Source organism: Phascolarctos cinereus, unplaced genomic scaffold, assembly GCF_003287225.1.
Source record: "Phascolarctos cinereus isolate Bilbo 61053 unplaced genomic scaffold, phaCin_HiC Scaffold_5;HRSCAF=322, whole genome shotgun sequence".
Classification (NCBI taxonomy): domain Eukaryota; kingdom Metazoa; phylum Chordata; class Mammalia; order Diprotodontia; family Phascolarctidae; genus Phascolarctos; species Phascolarctos cinereus.
The window spans coordinates 179005877-179025926 of record NW_027555958.1 but is presented as its reverse complement, the minus strand read 5'-3'; the positions used below and the strand labels follow the sequence as shown (position 1 = coordinate 179025926).

At 37.9% G+C, this 20050-nt stretch overlaps 1 pseudogene; it reads left to right on the top strand.

Moving 5' to 3' along the window:
* The first annotated feature begins 17667 nt into the window (after nt 1-17667).
* Nucleotides 17668-18612, top strand: LOC110200892 (WD repeat-containing protein 82 pseudogene; annotated as a pseudogene).
* Nucleotides 18613-20050: the final 1438 nt, after the last annotated feature.

Below are 20050 nucleotides of genomic sequence, written 5' to 3'. Positions count from 1 at the left end.
CAACATATCATCTGATTTCAATCCTAGTGAGAGATTCAATAAATGCCTAGCACAAAATTGGAACAGGAGAAGGGGGTGGAAAAGCTTCGGAATGTCCCAGAGACCTACCAGTCCCCAACATATGAAGAGATATCACTGTTTCTGAGATCTATAGCAATGACTCATCATGTCCCCTCTTCACCCCCCTCCTTATGCTGCTTCCCATTCAAGTAAAAATATGTTAAGCTGAGTAATTGCAAACTTTGTAAAACAATGGGAACAAAATTAAGTTTTGAACAGATTTTGCTTTCTTGTGGTTACAAAAACTGGCTCTTTCCCCTTCCTTCTCCATTTGGCAAAAACCATTCGAAGCTCACCTCATCACAGGTTTCATTAAAAGGGGATTTGTTTGTATTTTTTCAAAAATAAACTGAAGCTAGCTTAGGAATCATCATAGAGTTAGAGCACACTTTTAGCTCTCCTATTTGTTTGAGGATGTATTTGTGTACTTGCACAGCTGTGCCTGCTCCTCGCCATTTGTGCCTTTTGAGTGATTAGCAAGGCCATAAAACTAGAATCATGTCTGATAAAGGCTCAGTAATTCCCCCAAAACAAACAAACAAACAAAAAAAAAACCTTTCCAAACTCATTTAAAACTTTTCCAATCAAATTCTTCTATTTATCATCAGTTGGGTAAACATATGTTATCTCAATAAGCAATTAGCATTTTAAAAAAAAATAGAAGCATTTCAGAATGTCAAAGTACTTCTGTAGTGACCCATTCAACAAGTATAGCAAAACTCACAGTGATTTTTAACACTGTATAATCTAGCATAGAGTTTCTTAACCTGAAGTCTATGAACTTTTTTCAAATGTATTTTGATAGTTTTATTCCAATATAACTGATCTCTTTTGCATTCTGATGTATTTTATTTTATGCATTTAAAAACATTATTCTGAGAAGAAGATCCATAGTCTTCATCTGACAATAACCAAGATTCAAAATTTTGATCTAGTGATACATACTTTCCACATTGCTTATTCTTTTCTAATCTGTATAGTTAAATGGTGCAGTGGATAGTGTGCTGGACCTGGAGTCAGGAAGACTCATTTTCTGGAGTTCAAATCTGGCCTCAGACTCTTACTAGCTGTGTGACCCTGGGCTAGTCATTTAAACTTATTTGTTTCTGGTTCCTCATCTATAAAATGAGCTAGAAAAGGAAATGGCAAACCACTCTAGGCTCTTTGCCAAGAAAACTCTGAATGGCTTCACAAAGAGTCAGACACGATTGAACAATAACATTCTATGCCACTGGTTATTTTGTTCAGTTCTGGGCTCCACATTTTTGGAAGGGCATTGGCAAAATCGAGCATGTTAAGATGAGAAAGACCAGGATGATGAGTTTAATGGAGACTGCGCCACCTGAGAAATAAATGAAGAAACTGAAGATGTTTAACCTAGAGAACAGAAAACTTAGCTGCCTTCAAGTATTCACAAGTTGTCATGGGAATAAACTTGTTCCATTTGGCCACAGAGGACAGAATAAGGAGTGACAGGTGGGAGTTGCAGAAAGACAGATTTGGTCTTCATATTAAAAGAAAATCGTTAATTAGATCCATTTCAAGGAGCATTTGTAAGTACTGATTGTATGCAAGGTATTGTTCTAAACACTAGAGATACAAAGACAAAATGAAGAGCTGGAGATATAAAGGGGAAGAATTCTTGGTCTCTATCCTTATAATCTAGTTACAGAGACATTGAAAGAAATATTTAACAGAATAGGGTTCAGGAAAGAGGCTGGAGTGCTCCACTATGGACTTTTCTCCAGGTTGACATGGTACCATTAAATGACACCTTCTTGACTGTTGGATCAAGCTACCTATCCATGTGATCCTGAAGTCCACATTCCTCTATCTTTTCATTAAGGATGTTGTAACTTTTTTGTTGTTCAGTCATTTCAGTCATGTCTGACTCTTCATGACCCCATTTCGGGTTTTCTTGGTAAAGATACTGGAGTGATTTGACATTTCCTTCTCCAGCTCATTTTATAGATGAGAAAACTAAGGAAAACATGGTTAAGTGACTTGCCCAGAGTGACACAGCTAGTAAGTGTCTGAGGCCAGATTTGAATCAGGAAGGTGAGTCTTCCTGACTCTAAGCCTATCCAATGTACCACCTCGCTGCCCACTATTCAATTCTAGGTTGAGCTTATTATCCATCCTCAATGCCTAATCCAGATATATGTAATGATGTACTCCATAGATGTGCCACCTAATCGCATGTCATAATCTGAATAGTATTTTTCATCCACTTTGTTTTTATTACATAGATTGTTAAGCTTATATCTTTTGAATAATCATACTCCTCATGGATAAACCTTTATAATGTTTGAATACTTAACAGAATCAACACACTGCCATGTATAAACAGAAGACCTCACCATCTCTAAGGAATCCATCTTCTATTTGGACTTGCTAACATTTCTCCGTGATAATAGCAAACACATATGATAAGCACTCATCTCCCTACTTGGCACATGCCACTTGTATTAAACCTTGATTACTATTAATAATCAGATCACTGAGCAGATTATCTTTGTCATTATTCTTTTCAGAGAATGAAGTATGCTCTTAGCATATGAATGAGAGACTCGTTTTTTGGAGGAGAGACTTTAAGGCTGCAATTTATTCAACTGTGATAAAGATTTTGTTTGGTTTTGGTTTTCATAATCCACAAACAATAAGCACAGTTAATGTCTTGTGTCCTCCAGTAGAATTTCATATGCTTTGTATCTTTCAATTAACTATCTGACTTTGAATATGTGGTTTGTTGTAGAAAACTATTTGCAAAAGCCTGTCCATTCTGTTCTTATATTTTCATCAAAAATGCCCTTCACACATGAATATATTGTTTCTTTTAGTAATAACTTTGCAAAGACAAAATAGGCACTTCAATATTAATTGAATGGGAGGGAGCAAATTCCATGTTGGAAGGAGGGGTAATATGGTCATCCATATTTTTCCCATATTTTGGCATCTTCTCTCCCTAAGATTTTTTTGGGGAAGGATGGGGAGGAAAATAGGTCCAGATCTGGATTTCACAGGTATAAAGAACTCCTTATACAGAAACAGCTTGTGTGGAAACTTATTAAGATGGCACAGTGGACAGAGGTCTGGATCTAGAATGAGGAAGATCTGAGTTTGAATTCTGCCTCAGATACTAGTTGTATGACTCCAGGCAAGTCAATTCTCTGTCTGCCTTAGTTTACACTTCTGTAAAAATGAAAATAAAAATAGCACCTACCTCTTAGGATTATTGTGTGGATAAAATGAAATAATATTTTTAAGTGTTTTGCAAACCTTAAAGCACAATATAACTACTAGATTTTTATCATTATCATTATTATTCCCTCTGCCAGTGCAGATTGCCACCCATGAAGATCTGACCACCTATTTGTAATTTACTTTCCTAGAGAGTTGCCTGGGGCACTGAGGGATTAAGAACATACCCATAGCAACATAACCCATATATATGAGAAGCAAGACTTGAACCAGTTCATCCTGACTCCTAAGCCACCCTCTACCCACTGCCCCATGCTGCCCCCCTCTCTAAGAACTATTCATTTTTAAAAAGATAATATTAAATATATATCTAAAGATAAACTGGCAACTAGGTGGTACACTGGATAAAGTTTGGAGCCTAGAGTGAGGAAGATTCCTTTTTCCTGAGTTCAAATCCAGCCTCAGACACTTACTAGCTGTATGACCCTTAACCCTGATAGCCTCAGTTTCCTCATCTGTAAAATGAGCTGGAGAAGGCAATGGCAAACCACTCCAGTATCTTTGCCAAGAAAATCCCAAATGTGGTCATAGTCAGATGTGGCTGAAACAACTGAACAACAAATTGCTGCCACTTACTGGCAAATCAGTGATTCCTGGTTTGAGGTAATGGTGTCTTTTTTCTTCTTTTTTATATGAGAGACAATAGGTAATGTGATGTAGCAGAAAGCTTGCTGGATTTAGTGTCAAAGGACTTCAGTTCCAATCACAGATCTGCCACTGACCTGGATATATCACCTTGGACAAGTCACTGAACTCACTGGGCCTATTCCCTGATTTGTAAAAGAAAACTGGATGGACCACTTCTAAGGTCCCTTCCAAATCTAAATCTATGATCAATCCATTATCATTTATTTTAATGTAGCCCAGATGGTCTTTTGTTGGCCTTGCCAGTGTGGAGGCTGAGGAATGTAAGGACAAGTATCATTAGGAATTGATACCTACAGTTCTTGTTCATGCACAACATACCAGCAAAAAGGAAAGCCAAGTTGGGTGAGATTGGAAAGTCCCATCTGATAACTCAGCAGGATGCAATAATCCATGCAAGCAGAATACATAGTCATATACTGCACTATTGCTTCAAGGGTGTATTATGCCCCAATTAGTTTTAAAGCGACCTAGAACGGAATGAAGAAATTTTCTCTGTATACCAGAAGCCAAAAAAACCCAGACATTGGCTGGAATAATTTGTTCTTTAAAAGTGCCATCAGCGTATACCAAAGAAAGTAATTTCATTTCCTAATTCTTAAAGTATACTAATAAACTCTCAAGTATCTACTAGATTTTAAGTTACTTCATGAAGTCCATTTTTATTATCACTCAGCTTAAAAGTAATTAACACTTTTATAAGTCTCCTTTATATTAAAGGACTTTCCTTATTAACAGTAGTAGTAGTAGTAGTGGCTACCTATTGAATAAAATACCATCTGGATGTCAAAATACTGTGCCCTTTACAGAGGTGTCTCCAGGCCATTTCTATTCAGAAGAAAGCAGAAAGACTCAATCAGACAAAGATTACCCAAGGATGTCTGGTTGCAAAAGTTGGAGCACAACAGCACTTTCTAGTTCCAGATTCCAAAATCAAGGGGCTCAGCTAAGTAAGGCAAGATAAAGCTCAATATTATCAGAGGGAGACAGAATCAAGACCTCAGACTGACTATGGGCAACGGCCAGAATCAGAATGACAAGGGAGGCTTAGCCACTTTAGATAGTAATTTGGAACAATATCTGAGATGTGGAATACATTCCAAATACACAAACAAGGTGATTTCATCCCAGTTTCACAAAGGTGGGTGGGAAAGATAAGAACTTTAATGGGGAAAGTCCCAAAGGCAAGTTAATGTCTCATAGAAATTCCAGTGAGAGCTAATTGCACTGAATTTCAAAATGTTCATGTTTCTCCTTTTACTCTTAGACGTGTCAAATTGCACAAAGGAATTCCAAAATTCCAGAATTCTGGAATTTTTTATAATTCCCTTCTTTCCTATAAAAGTTTTCTAGAAATCCTATAACAACACCTGCCACTGTGTTGATCCACTAATAGGTCATACATTTTTAAAAATCTGTTTTATGCAAAACCCAGGTGCAGCCTGCAATCATATTGTTAGTAAGAGAATAAAGAAAGCAATAAGAACAAAAAGAGGAGTATTGATTAAAAATTCAATATACATCAAGGAATCTATGATGTCATTGATATGGCTACTCCCTATAATGATGCAGACTACAATGCGTCCACCATTTTCTTATCCATGTAACTCTTGACCATGTCCTGTTGTAATGCTCCAAAGGGGTCCAACCAACATGACATGGACCTTCATCTAGGTCTTTTGACATTTTTGTAAGTATCAGTGCAGCATGTGTGCTGTCCATCAGTCATTCCCTCATTTGCCCTATATGACTCAGCTCCTTTCCCAATTATAGATCATTTGAGTGAACTATTTTTACATTATTTTGTCTTATAGTTCATTACTGGTAACATGCTGCAATTTATTTACTCCCACTATGCAACTCTCCATTGTTCTGTGGGTGACCTACAATATTGATCTCTCTCAGGTTATGGTATTCCATGATTATTTCCATTTTTTTTTGTCCAATTTCCAAGCTCCTCTCTAAATCCTCTAGGGATAATCTAGTTTAATTGGGTCTCATGCCAAATGTTCTATAAACTTAGGCTTGTTTTTTTTTCCTTCAACTGTTCTTATTGTTTTATGGGATGATACTGACCATCCTCTGTAATTTTACAAAGGAGTTTATGTTCTAAACTAGTATTGCTCTCAACTACCATACTCTCTAGTTGGCAAGAAAACCAAGTGTTTCCTGAGTGAGGTGGGGGTTGCTTTTTTGTTTTGTTTTGTTTTTCCTGAGTGAGGTCTCTTTTAACCTCCCCTCATGATGATTGCTTTACTTTGATCAAAATTCCAGAAGATATGGTCATACTTCATGTAAATGTCTATTCCTTTATCCATTTCCCATTCTTTTTTACATCGATAGCTTATTTAAACAGATCAGAATAAAGACATTTAAATTCTGCTACATGGCTTCTCTTTTTTTTTTTAGTTTAATGTTGATTTTAATCTCTGTTATACCAAATCAATGGACTTGAATGTACCCAGAGAAGTGATTCAGCCATAGCTATATATTTAATCATTTCCTGTTAGTGATTCTCTCTCTCTTTTTTTGTAGTCCTTTGGTATATCCAATGCCTCCCTTTTCTCTTCTTAAAGTGTTCTTGATATAAATGTATGAGGCTTTTGTGTAGTTTACAAGTATTTGAGTTCTTTCATTTTTCAAACATGAACCTTTTGTTCCAAAATATATTCCCTCATACTCCCATATATCATTCTGTGTACTGAAATCATAGATATATTGACTGTTTAAAAGAAATCTTACCTAGTTCTTCATAGAAGTTCTTCTCCTTATCTCTGCAGCAGATATTGGTGTATAAACTGAAGTTATCTACATGGTGATCCCTTTGCAATCATTATGAGCACTTCAATACAAGATGACCAAATGAGCCATGAAATGTGCTCCTTGTTGCCTTGGACACGTGATAAAACTAATACTACCAACTCCCTATTTTGCCTCATCAAACTTTCTATCTGCACCCTTGATTCCATTCTTTCCCATCTTCTCCAGCAAATTGTTCCCTCTATCATCCCCAGTCTCACTAATGTTCAACCTCTCCCTATTGCTGCTGCTTGCTGCCTACAAACATGCCCATGTGTCCCCATCCTTAAAAGTCCTTCATTTGATCTGACCATTCCTGCTATCTGCCATCCTATATCTCTTTTCTTTTTTGTGGCTAGCCATCTACAGTCAGTTTTTCTACTTCTTTTCTTCTCACTTGATTCTAAACCCTCTGAAGTCTGACTTCTGACCTCATCATTCACCTGAAATTGCTTTCTCTAAAGTTGCCAGTGATACAATTGCCAAATCTAATCTTTTCTCAGTTTTTATCCTTCTTGACCTCTTCTCTACTAACCTTCTATATGGCATCAATTGGTAATCTTATCAGCTCCTATAGATTCAATTATCACCTTTATATAGAGGATTATCAGATCTATTTATTCAGCCCTAACCTCTCTCTTCAACTCCAGTCTTACATCATCAACTGCCCATTGGACATCTCTAATACTGAAGGGAAGACATTAATGTGTACTAAGCGAGGGAATAAGATTCAAGCATGCTAGCTAGAAATGTGTAGGAAGGGTAGGTATGACAAGAAATTGACAACAGAAAGACCTTGTTGGCTATGGCAGAAATATGGCTATAGACAAAAAGGTAATAAAGGTCTGAAGTGTGCTAATGACAGTGGGAATGGAAAGAAAGTGAAAGATCCAGGATTTATTTCAAAGGTAGAATCAACAGGAAGAACTCAGTGACTTTTTGCATATGGAATGTTAGGAAGGGTGACAAAGAGAGAGGAACAAGGAGGAGGAGAAGTCTGATTTTAGGTATGTTTCACTTAACCTTCAGGTGGAGATGTCCAGTAGGTAACTGAAAATCTGTCTATTGTTTGGAAGGAAGGTTGGAGTTATAAAGATTGTTGGTAGGTAGGTAGGTAGGTAGGTAGATAGATAGATAGATAGATAGATAGATAGATAGATAGATAGATAGATAGATAGATGGATAGATGGACGGATAAATTGATTGATTTAGTTATCATCCATATTGATAGTGTTATCTGAATTACAGTCATAAATAGGAGTCCTTGTGCCTAGGGCATATTTAGTTCTGGAGGGAGTAGTACAGAAGATAGACAATCGTGGTGCAGTTGCGCCAGGACAGAGGTTGGCTCCTCCTCCCAGATAATCCAGGCAATGTCGCTTTAACATGAATAGTGCTCTCCTATTCTCTAGGAGGAGAAAGAAAGGTATGGCAGGGGCGAGAGCACACTCTGAAAGACACAATGATAGGACCTTAAGGGTCCTGGAATCAAGCAAAGGAGCAAGAAAATTATATCATATAATACAGATTATAAGAGTACCTCTGTGGAAAGAAATCATGCCCCTTACGTAAGCATCCTAGAGGAGCTGATGTAATGGGCCCCTTGTTAACAGCTCTAGTAATCATGCTTATGAAGGAGATCACTAAGGAACAAAGAACAGAAAAAAGGGAATATATTCAAGGATAAAGACTTGAGGGACTCCTACATTTAGAAAGTGAGAGTAAGAAAGGGAGACACTAAAGGACTGGCCATAGAGGCAGGATACCATGAGCTAGAAATGTGTCAAAATCCAAAGAAGAAGAAGATATCCAGAAGATGGGGATGGCAGGTGGTGTGGAATGAGTAGATAATAAAGAAGTGGAGTCATCAAGTGCAGACTGTTTGCCAAGGTCTTTCTAAATCAAAGGCCAATGCTCTATTCACTGCATCACCTAGCTCTGAAGATATTCAGGGACAAATAAAATAAAAAGGTTGATTCCTGTGGATATGGATTTAGTAAATCTAATGCAAATCCTTTACCTCCTAGCCTGTTTTACCAAGAATATAATCCCAATTTAGAATCATAGGCTCATAGATTTAGAGTTGGAAGGGAACTTAGAAACTATCTAGGCCAAACCTCTCTCCTTTAAATTGACAGATGCAGAAACTCATGCCCAGATAAATTAAATGAATTACAGGAGGCACATAGGTAGCTCACAAGAATGCTATGAAGTTCTTTTAAACGATGACTTTTATGACAAATTTGGTGATGTCCTGTCAGAAAAATTCTGACTTCAGAAAAAAAATGCTGTGTGAGTACAAAACTATAAAATCCATTTACCTCTCTTATTTCTAATGCCTTCCCTCTGTTAATTATTCCTGTATACTATTATCCTGCTAATATTAAATTATTATATAAACTATATTAATATAGTCTATATAATGTTATATATAATATATGAAATGTACAATATAAATGAAAAATTATATATAATATATACATTATATATAATTTAATTATATTATGTGTTATGTTAAAATACATGTCATATTAATATATAACATTATATGTAATATTTTAATATTATATTATGTTAATATTGTATTTTCCTGTACATTATCCTATATATAGCTTGCTTTATACATATTTGTTTGCATGTTGTCTTCCCCATTAGACTGTGAGCTCCTTGAGGGCAAGGACTGTCTTTTGCCCCTTTTTGTATCCCTAGAGCTTAGCACAGTGCCTGGTACAAACTAGGCTCTTAATAAATGTATATTGATTGACTTTTCATGGCTAGCAAGGACCAATTTGATATTTGAAGCTAGGGGTATCAAGTGTCTCTGGAATGCAAACAGGAATAGAGTTGATTTTCAATGCTGCAAGAGCTATTCCATTTTATCCCATCTTCTCCAACAGATTGACTCCTATGCCATTCCCCACTCTGGCACTTCTTTTCAATCTCTCCCTACCTACTGGCTAATTCCCTACTGCTTACAAACATGGCCATGTCTCCCTCCCATCCTGAAAAAAAGAAAAAAGACTTCTCACTTGATCCTTCCATCCCTCTTAACTATCCTCCTTGTATCTCTTCTGCCCTTTGTAGTTAAACTCCTCAAATAGACCATCTATAATAGCTGCCTCTACTTTCTCTCCTCTTACTCTCTTCTTAACTCCTTACTATCTGGCTTTCAACCTTATCATTCCACCAAAATTGTTCTCTGCAAAGTTACCAACAATCTCTTGGTTGCCAAATTCAATGGCCTTTTCTCGATCCTCCTTCTCCTTGACCTTCTGCAGCCTTTGACATTGTTGATCACTGTCACCTCTTTGGTACTCCATTCTCTCTAGGTTTTTGAGACAGCACTCTCTCCTGGTTCTTCTTCTCCCTGTCTGCCTGCTCCTTTTCACTCTCCTTTGCTAAATCTTCATCCAGGTCACACTTTCTAACTGTAAGGTATCCCTCAGAGTTCTGTCCTGGGCCATCTTCAATTTTTCCTCCGTACCATTTCATTTGGTGATTTCCCCTCAGATCCCGTGAATTCAATTACCATCTCCATGCCAATAATTCTCAAATCTATCTTGCCCCAACCTCTACTAAACTCCAATCTCACTTCTCCAACTCCCTTTCAGACATCTCCAATTGTATGTGCACTAGACCTCTTAAACTAAACATGTCCAAAATAGAACTCATCTTTCTTCCTGAGTCTCCACCCACTCCATCTTCCCTATCACGGGAGAGAGCAACACCATCCTCCCAGTCCCTCTGCCTCACAAACTAGGAGTCATCTTTGACTCCTTCCTGTCTCTCATCCCCCATAACCAATGTATTGCCAAGGCCTGTTAATTTCACCTCTGCAACATTTCTCAAATATAGCCCCTTCTCTCATCTGACACTGCCACCCTCCAGTGCAGTCCCTCATTCCCTTCATGTCTGGTCTTTTGCAAGAGCCTACCAAAGGGATCAGCCTGACTTAAGTATTTCCCCACTCCAATTCATTTTCTATATAAATACCAAAGTGATTTTCCTAAACTGCAGATCCAACCATGTTAAGAAACTCCAGTAGCTCCCTAACACCTCCATGATCAAATATAAAACACTCTGTTTGACATTGAAAACCAAACAGGGCCTTTATAACCTAGCCTCCTCCTACCTTTCCAGTTTTCTTATACCTTTCTCCCAGCTATGTACTCTTTGATCCAGTAACACTCACCTCTTAACTGCTCCACAAACAAGATACTCCATCTCTTGGTTCAAGGCAATTTCTCTGACTGTTCCTTATGCCCATAATGTTCTCCCTCCTTATATCTGCTGGCTGACTTCTAAAACTTCCATTAACTCCCAATTAAAATCCCACTTTTTACAGGAAGCCTTTCCCAGCCTCTCTTAATTCTAGTGCCTTCCTTCTGTCAACAATTTCTTATTTATACTGTGTATAGCTTGATTTGCTTATATTTATTTGCATGTTTTCTCCTCCATTAGATTGTAAACTCCTTGAGAGAGGGAACTCTTTTGCCTCTTTTTGTATCCCCAGAGCTTAACACACCACCTGGCATACAGTAGGTATTTAATAAATGTTTGTTAATTGATAGATATTCAAAAATATTTGTTGAATGAATGTCCTACCCACTAACTACAACAAATACTACTCACTAAGTACTTCAAATAAACAACAAATAATTTCATGGTTTTGCAGTGCCTAATTAAGTGAAAGGGACCAAAAGAAGGGAATAGTAGTAGTTGAAAGACACAGAAAAAGAAGTAATAAGCAAAGGAATGTTCTGACACTGAATAGAAGACAAAAAAAGCCAAGGGTAGTGGCGTGTATCTGTAATCCCTGCTACTGGAATAGACTGAGGCCAACAGATTGATTGAGTTGGGGAATTCTGAGCTCTAACAGGGCTAAAACCAGTTTAGCATTCACAGTAGGTCTGGCACCAAGAAGGTGAGCCCCTTGGATCAGAGGCTTAGCCACCAGGCTGCCCAAGGAGAGGTGAACTAACCCAGATCAGAAACAAAGCTTATTTGACAATCAGTAGATTATATAGAGGCATAAAGAAAAACACAAAGTATATAGTAACAGACTTTCAAAGAGCAACATCCTTATTTTGTGACTTTTATAAAATGTGTGTCACATTTTCACAGCTACAGGCATTAAAAAGACAGAGTTAGGCCTCACTTGCTATCGACCCCATGGCTTCAGATAAAATTAAGCCAAGAACCAGAGCTAGCCTACTAGTCCTTTACTACTACTATATACTTTTCCTCTTACCAATCACTGTATCCATTAAACCTGTTGACAGTTCCCATGCATGTAGACACATGAGGCAGACATAGCCCACATAGAACTGGCTCCATAGATACAGCTGGCAAAGGATAATATTGTCTTTGCCATGTTTCAGAATCAGAGGAAGAGTCAGATCCTGGAAATGGGTTGCAGCTGAATACAATGAGATGGATTTGTAATGGATGAATCTTGATAGAATAGGGCCATGAAAGGATCCTGGCATGGACAGTACCAAGATTGAGGTAGATGGTCAAAACAGGGATTCTGAGGCACATGAGGGTGTTGGGGGATGCCTGGAACATAGAAGTATCTGTGTGAAATTCAGTATCAAAAAGCTTCCTTAATGACTGACTGCATCCTAGAAGGCTACTATCCTATATTCTTTTGAGGTATCTAAGTATATTTAAAAATACCCACATGGGACAGTGAAACAGGCACTGTCCTAGAATAGGTGTTCTTATCTTGGGATTCATAGACTCCTAAGGGTATCTATGGATAGATTTGAGAGAGTTTGTGAACTCAAATGGGAAAAAAAATACATTTTTAATTAATTTTCATTAATTAATTATTTATTAATTTTAAATAATTAATTAATTTTGAATTAATTTTTTTGTTTTCTTTGTAATCTTCTATATTTTTGTTATCCATTTAAAATTCTGAGAAGGGGTCCATGGGCTTCTCCAGACTGTCAGAGGTATCCACAACACCAAAAAAATGATTAAGAATCCCTGCTCTGGAGTAATAGAACATGGATTAAAATCATGCCTCTAATACTTAGTACATGTATGTCCTTAGACAAGTCACTAGGCCTCAACTTCCTCATCTATAAAAAGCTTCAAATCCATGATCCCATCCTTCTTCACTCATTACTATCCCCACAGGACTTATCACTAGTCTACCAAACTACTTCCCTCAGTGCCTACCATAGTGGTTTGCACACAACAGGTGCTTAATATAGCTAGGAATTTATTATTTAATTTCCACCAACCCTTAAGCATGCCAGCCCAAGAGCTAAGTCTTTTATGAAACCCCTTAAGATCTATCCCATTTGGTACCAGCTAACTCACTCATTATAGCTATCCTACAGAGGCGTATTTGAATCTCAGCATAGCTGTAATTGGTTGTTTACCACGTATTTTTTAGCTTGTAAGGTAATCACCTAACCTGACTGCGCTCTTGAACTTTATTATGCCAGTCTGGGAATCTTGTCATTCTATAAGATCACATCACCTATGAAACTCATACCTCCTGTTCCTGGAACCCCTCTTTCCTACTTATCGGAGAAGTGGACAGTGGACAGTGGAGAGCTCCTTCCAGATCTTCCATTTAAGGAAGGTACCCAGGGCAACCATTCATCATTTCCCATCAGGCTACATTCTGCTGAACTCCATCATTATGCTCCCATACCAGGTAATTTCCCCTCACCCATTCCAACTTCTTTTAATGTATCATCTTCCCCCATTAAATTGTGAACTCTTTGAAGGCACATAACTGTCTTTTACCTTTCTTTCGACCCCCCAGCACTTAGCACAGTGCCTTTGGGCTAATATATTTTGTGCCTTTGTGCTAAAATAATAAATGTTTATTAACTGACTGGACTAATATATAAAACACAAATAATACTTTGTGTTGGACAGTGTCACTCTGACCTTTAAATGTAAGTTTCTTGAGGACAAATGCTTCAGGATAAATTCTTTGTGATCATAGCCCAGAGGAACTCAGTGTAACTTTTTGCAGAAGCACTCAATAAATGTTGCTAGTTCACTGATCAATGAAGCCATGGCTTCCAGCCCTGCCTCAGACAAATGCTATTAACATAAATACCAGTTTCCCAGTGAACTTATCTTGAAAGGGTAGCTGTTTTTAGGTTTAGCAGTGCTGCTTTTTTCACATTTAATGAATTGCCTGAGAACAATTTACCATAAACCTCAAACTAAAGAATGTGCTTTTCATTTTTCCCCTCTACCCAAAGAAAGGCACAATAGGCTATGTAAAATGTCAAGAATAATTAGATTCATTGCATAATTCTCCTATGACTCTAATGTACCCTTGGAACTGAATATTTGCTGTAAAGGTTTAAATTTGGTTTGAAGGCTGCATATTAAAAATAATATGTATTTTACTTAATGTATTGTCCCTAGGTATTTTTTTTTGTTTTTTTCCCTAGGTATTTTTTTTTAAATCATAGAATGTTAGAGCTAGAGGGGACCTTACAGATTAATTGATCCATTCTCTTCAGTTTTTAGATCTGGTAACCAAGGCCAAAGGACTAAAATGACTTGTCCATGGTCACATGAAAAAAGCAAAGTTGTCCTGTAATGCAAATATTAAAATATGCTTTCAAATGTAAAGAAGAGCTAGCTGAAATGACCTTGCTTTTAGTACTTGGCTTCCAACATCATTAGGGCCCTCCTAATTTCCCAATTCAAATGGACTTTTTTCAATCCTCATCTTGCCTGATCCTTTATAAACATTCAGCAAATTCTGAACACTTCTTCCTTCTTGATATTCTCTCCTCCCTTTGCTTCTATAACATAGCTGTTTCTTGCCCCCCCCCACTTCTTATTCTCCTTGCAGGTCCATTATCTCCTGCCTCATATGTGTGTTTGATCTAATGATTCTGTTCTCTATCTTCTTCTCTCTCTACAGTATGCTCCTTGGCAATTTCATCTACTCCCAAGAAGGATACCATCTATTCATGTAGATGGCTCCCAAATCTATATTTCCATTCCCAATTGAGTCTCCCTTGAGCTTAAGTCTTACAGATTCAAATGTCCATAGGATATGTCCATGCAGAGATACCATCAATACACCAAACTCAATATGTTCGAGGCCATCACTTTCTGAAGCTTAAAATCTTGGAATTATTTTTTCCTGTATACACCCATATTTATAGCTGCCAATCCTCTCAATTTTCCCTTTGCTATATCTTATATCCCCTCCTCCTTTCTACTCCTACTGTCACCACCCTAGTTTAAGACTTCATTACTTCTCTCTTAGATTGTTATATTAGTTTCATAAATGTTCTTCCCATTCCCCAACAACTTTCACACAGCTGGCAAAGTAATCTTCTCAATGAACAAGGGCTGATCACAATTACTACCATGCTCAAAAACTTCAGTTTCTTCTCATTGTCAGCTGAGTAAAATATATACTCCTTAACTTGGGATTTGAGAACCATAACAATCTAGCCCCAACCTATCTTTCTATTCCAATTTCATATTACTCTCATTGAAACATGCCGAACTAGACTACTAGGAGTTCCCTAAAATGTTCTATCCTCCCCCACCATTGTGCATTTGCACACCATGTTCCCCATGTTTGGAAGACAGTCACTGCCATGTCTGCCTATTGAAATCTTTCCCTTAGCAAGTTTCTCTCAAGCAGCATGGTAGTGCAGTGGATAGAGCACTGGCCCTGGATTCAGGAGGACCTGAGTTCAAATCTGGCCTCAGACACATAATACTTACTAGCTGTGTGACACTGGGCAAGTCACTTAACCCCATTGCCTAGCCAAAAAAAAAGCAAGTTTCTCTGATAAAGGTTTCATTTTTAAGATGTATATGAAACTGATTCAAATTTAAAAGAATAACAGCCATTCCCCAATCTATTCTCTGACCATTCCTAATGATCAGAGGGTATGAACAACTAGTCTTCAGAGGAAGAAATCTAAGCTATCACCAGCCATATGAAAAAATGCTCCAAATCACTAATCATTAGGGAAATGAAAATTAAATAAACCTGAGGTTCTACTTCATACCAATTATATTGGCAAAATTAACAAAAACAAAAAAAGAAAATTACAAATGCTGGAGAGACTGTGGGGAAATAAATATATTAATGCACTATTGTGGAGCTGTGAACTTATCTAGACAATTTGGAAAGCAATTTGGAACTATTCTCCAAAAGTTACTATACTGTACAAACTCTTTGACCTTGAGATACCACTACTAGATGTATACTACAAAGAAATAAAAGAAAGAAAAAAAGGACCCATATGTACACAAATATGTATAGCAGCTCTTTTTGTGTTGGCAAAGAAATGGAAACTAAGGGAATGCTGATTATTTGGGGAATGTCTGAACAAATTATGATATATGAATGTGATGAAATGCTATCGTGCTGTAAAAAATCATAAAAGTGACAATTATAGAAAAACCTGGGAAAATATGTATCAACAGAGTGAAGTGAGCACAACTAGAACAATAACAAAAATATTATAAAGGCAACCAACATTGAAAAACTTAAGAACTCTGATCAAGGTAATGACAATCATGATTTTGAAGGACTCATAATTAAAGACGCTACTCACCCTCTGTCAGGGAGGTAATGGATTCAGAAAGTGTACATTGAGATGAATATTTTTTGGACATGGCCAATGTAAGAATTTTGTTTTGTTTGACTATTTGTTAAAAAGGTTTTGTTCTCCTTTCTTTTTCAGTGAGGAAGGGGAGGCGGTAGAAGAGAAAGTGAATTTTCATTAACTTTTTAAAAATTAAATAAAAAAAAAAAAAGCCTCCTCTTCCTTAAAGGTCTAGTCCAGTGTTGCTTCTTCCATGAAGACCTCCCTATCTCCACACCTGGGAGTGAGCCATCCCTTTTCACGTCTCTTGTGTAATTTGGATTAAAGTTGTATGTATCTCACTCCCTGTATTAGATCATAAGAGGGGATATTATTACCCTCAGTTCCTAGGACATAGTAGATGCTTGGAAAATGCTTATGGAACTGAATTATTCAAATTTAATGTGCTAAGACATTAATTCAAGTAGAAAAATAGACCCATAAATCCTTAATGTCTTATTTGGTAATGATCTGAGAATTTTAGTTGTACGAATAAATATCCATTTAGGAGGAAACCTTCCTCTACCAATTCAGGTAGGTACTTTCTCTGTAACTTCTCATCTTTGAGAATTGTCTAGATTACTGAGAAGTTGCCTGGTGTTGCATAGTAAGTATGAGTCAGAAAGGTTTAAACCCAGATGTTTGGGACCAAGCCTGATTCAGGCCAGTGTGATGCTTCATATTCAGAATAGGAATGAAATAAATACTCAGACTAGCCAAAAGGTAAGAAAAGGAGACATGTCTCCCTGGCTTATCTCCATACAGAAACACACATAATCAACAGGGTATGGTGGGGTGATTTGTGAAGAAACAGTATATTCACCAAGTCTGAAAGTCCCTGACTCCACATGGATGGACCTCTTTCGTGCCCTTATATGACCAGTAAGGCATGCCAAGGTCTAAACTTTAACCTTCTAAAACCACCAAGTCTTATAAACAGTTTCAATAATTTTTAAAGACAGCAACTAGCCCAGGCCAGTCATTGGAGGGCCTGGTAAATATTTCTCATACCATACCAAATTCCTCTGCAGCAAGTCAAGTTCTTCTAAATCTTCTACCTTTTCAATGTCTTTAGATCTATTGCTGGACAACCCTAATCTTAGAAAAAGAAGATCTAAATAAAAATGATAGCCAAAGAAAAATAAACAAGCAAAATAATGGCCCCATAAAGGAGTGACCAAATATGGAGTGGAGGGGGAAACTAACTCTCTCATGTGGCAAGAGTATTTCTCCTCACACAATAGATCTTCCTGGCTTCAAAACCAGCTATCTGGCCTGGCTCAGCACTATCACCATGAAGCTGATGGACATCATGCTATGGAGCTTCCATACGGTCAAGGTGTTCCAGGAGAACTCTGAGAACATCAACTGCTTCAATTTCAGCCCCAATGGTGAGACCATCATCTTGAGCAGCAACAACAACTTTATCACCCTGTACGACTGTTGTGAGGGCAGACCAAAGAGAACACTGTACAGTAAGAAGTATGGAGTGGACCTAATCAGATACACACACGCAGCAAACACTGTAGTGTACAGTCCTAACAAAATAGATGATACAATCTGCTACCTGTCCTGGCATGATAACAAATACATCTGGTACTTTCCCAGACCCAACAAGAGGGTGGTAGCCTTGTCCATGTCACCAATAAATGACACTTTTATCTCTGGGTCCTTAGATAAAACCATCCAACTCTGGGATCTTTGATCTCCTAACTGCCGGGGTCTAATGCATCTCCAAGGAAAACATGTTTGTTCTTTTGACCCAGAAGGGTTAATTTTGCTGCTGGGGTCAATTCTGAAATGGTTAAACTTTATGATCTTTGCCTCTTTGATAAGAGGCCATTTGTGACCTTCAAAATGCAGTATGATAGGAACTATGAGTAGATAAGCTTGAAGTTCAGCAATGATGGCAAACTCAGTCTTATATCTACCAATAGCAGTTTCATCCACCTGATTGATGCATTTAAGGAAGCAGTAATGCACACATTTGGGGGTATAACAACAGCAAAGCTGTCACATGGGAAGCCTTCTTCACTGCAAATTCTCAATTTATTATGATTGGCTCTGATGATGACAAGATTCATGTCTGGAATGGAAAAAAAAAAGGTGCATAAAGGTGGCTGTGTTGGATGGGAAACATACTGATCCCATAACCTGTTTGCAATTCAATCCCAAGTTTGTGACCTTTGCCAGTACATGGTCTAACATGGCATTCTGGCTGCCTACCACTGATGACTGATCATTTGTCAGCAGCATCTGCACATTAAAATGCAACCAATAAGAAGAAAGGGACAGATTATTGGAATTATATTGTTCTCCTGACCCCGAGCATCCTTCTACCTAGCCCTTCTCATGAACATCACCATACAGCCTTTAAAAAATACTCCTTTGCTACATTCTTTCAAAATGGCTCTTGGTGCTATCGACATGAAGTTGGACCCAGATTTTCTAGTGGTGGCCTCTATCAAGCTCCTCCTGAGCTGTGTTGGGCTCATAGGCATCAGTGCAGACCCTTGGCATAACCTCCCCTTTTGAATGTATAGGGAGCCTATAAAATCTTGACTCCACATATCTTCTTTCCTACACCCCGTCCCCACAAATGCATGGAAATCTAGTTCTGGTTTTGAGGTACTAGTGTAGTTTCCCCTTTTCCTTCTGCATGTGTCATGATTGAATTTTCCCAGTATTGTTGTGGCTTTATTCCATAGCCATCATGTTTCTTCAGTACCAAAAGTTTAAAAATAATCAGTTCAGATGTCCAAGGTACAGAGGGAAGGACAGAGCTATATAAGGTCTTGGTTTGCAAGGAACTCAAAGAACTCTACAGAATGTTAGGGTGATGGGGCCAGGTATGGACTTAGTTGTGTGGCCAACTCAAACCTTGTTCAGTCTGTTTCTCACTGGCATGGGGAGTGCAGAGAAGCCAGGGAGACATGAAGAGGTAGCAGATCAAGTGCCTCCAGTAGTCAAGAAAGCTTACCTCCTTAGCAGATAGAGGACCAATTCTGTGTAAGCAAATGGCAGCTGAGCTGGGATACAGCCAGGTTGTCTTTGTCCAATGATCTTTGGTGTGTACATATTTATGATGGATGGGGGACGGGGAACTTATTTTTTTACTTTTTGAAACCAATAACTATTTCATGTAGGCCAGTATTGTGGAATGAATCCAAATTGTTTACACTGATGCTTTCTTTCCTCTACCCTTCTTCCCCCCACAAAAAAAAAAAATCCTGTAAATAACTTACAGATAGTCCTACCCTTTTCTCTAGTCACCCAAACCCACAAAACTGATTCTGGGCATGTAGTTTTGTTAGTGTCTAGCTTTTTTATATGACTTTTTTCTTATTTTACATTTCAGCTCTGTGTGTACATCTTTGTTTTAAAGCAAAAACCTACACGGGCTTTAGTACGATAGTCTTACAACCTCTTGTTCTCACCTGCTTCTTGGTGTTGTCAGTTCTTTAGCTGGGCCACCGGAGAAATGCTCCCACCTCTGAGATGGGGAGCAGCCTGCTTTTCTGCCTAAGAGTGCTACCACAAGTGTGAGAAAGTTTTCCCTCTTCCCCTTTTTCCATTTCTTGGATAACATTCATGGTTACTGCCTAGCCTGGAGACCATTGATTGACTCCCTCAGGTGATCACTGGCAAGCTCACAAGAGTGACTATTCGGTATTTTG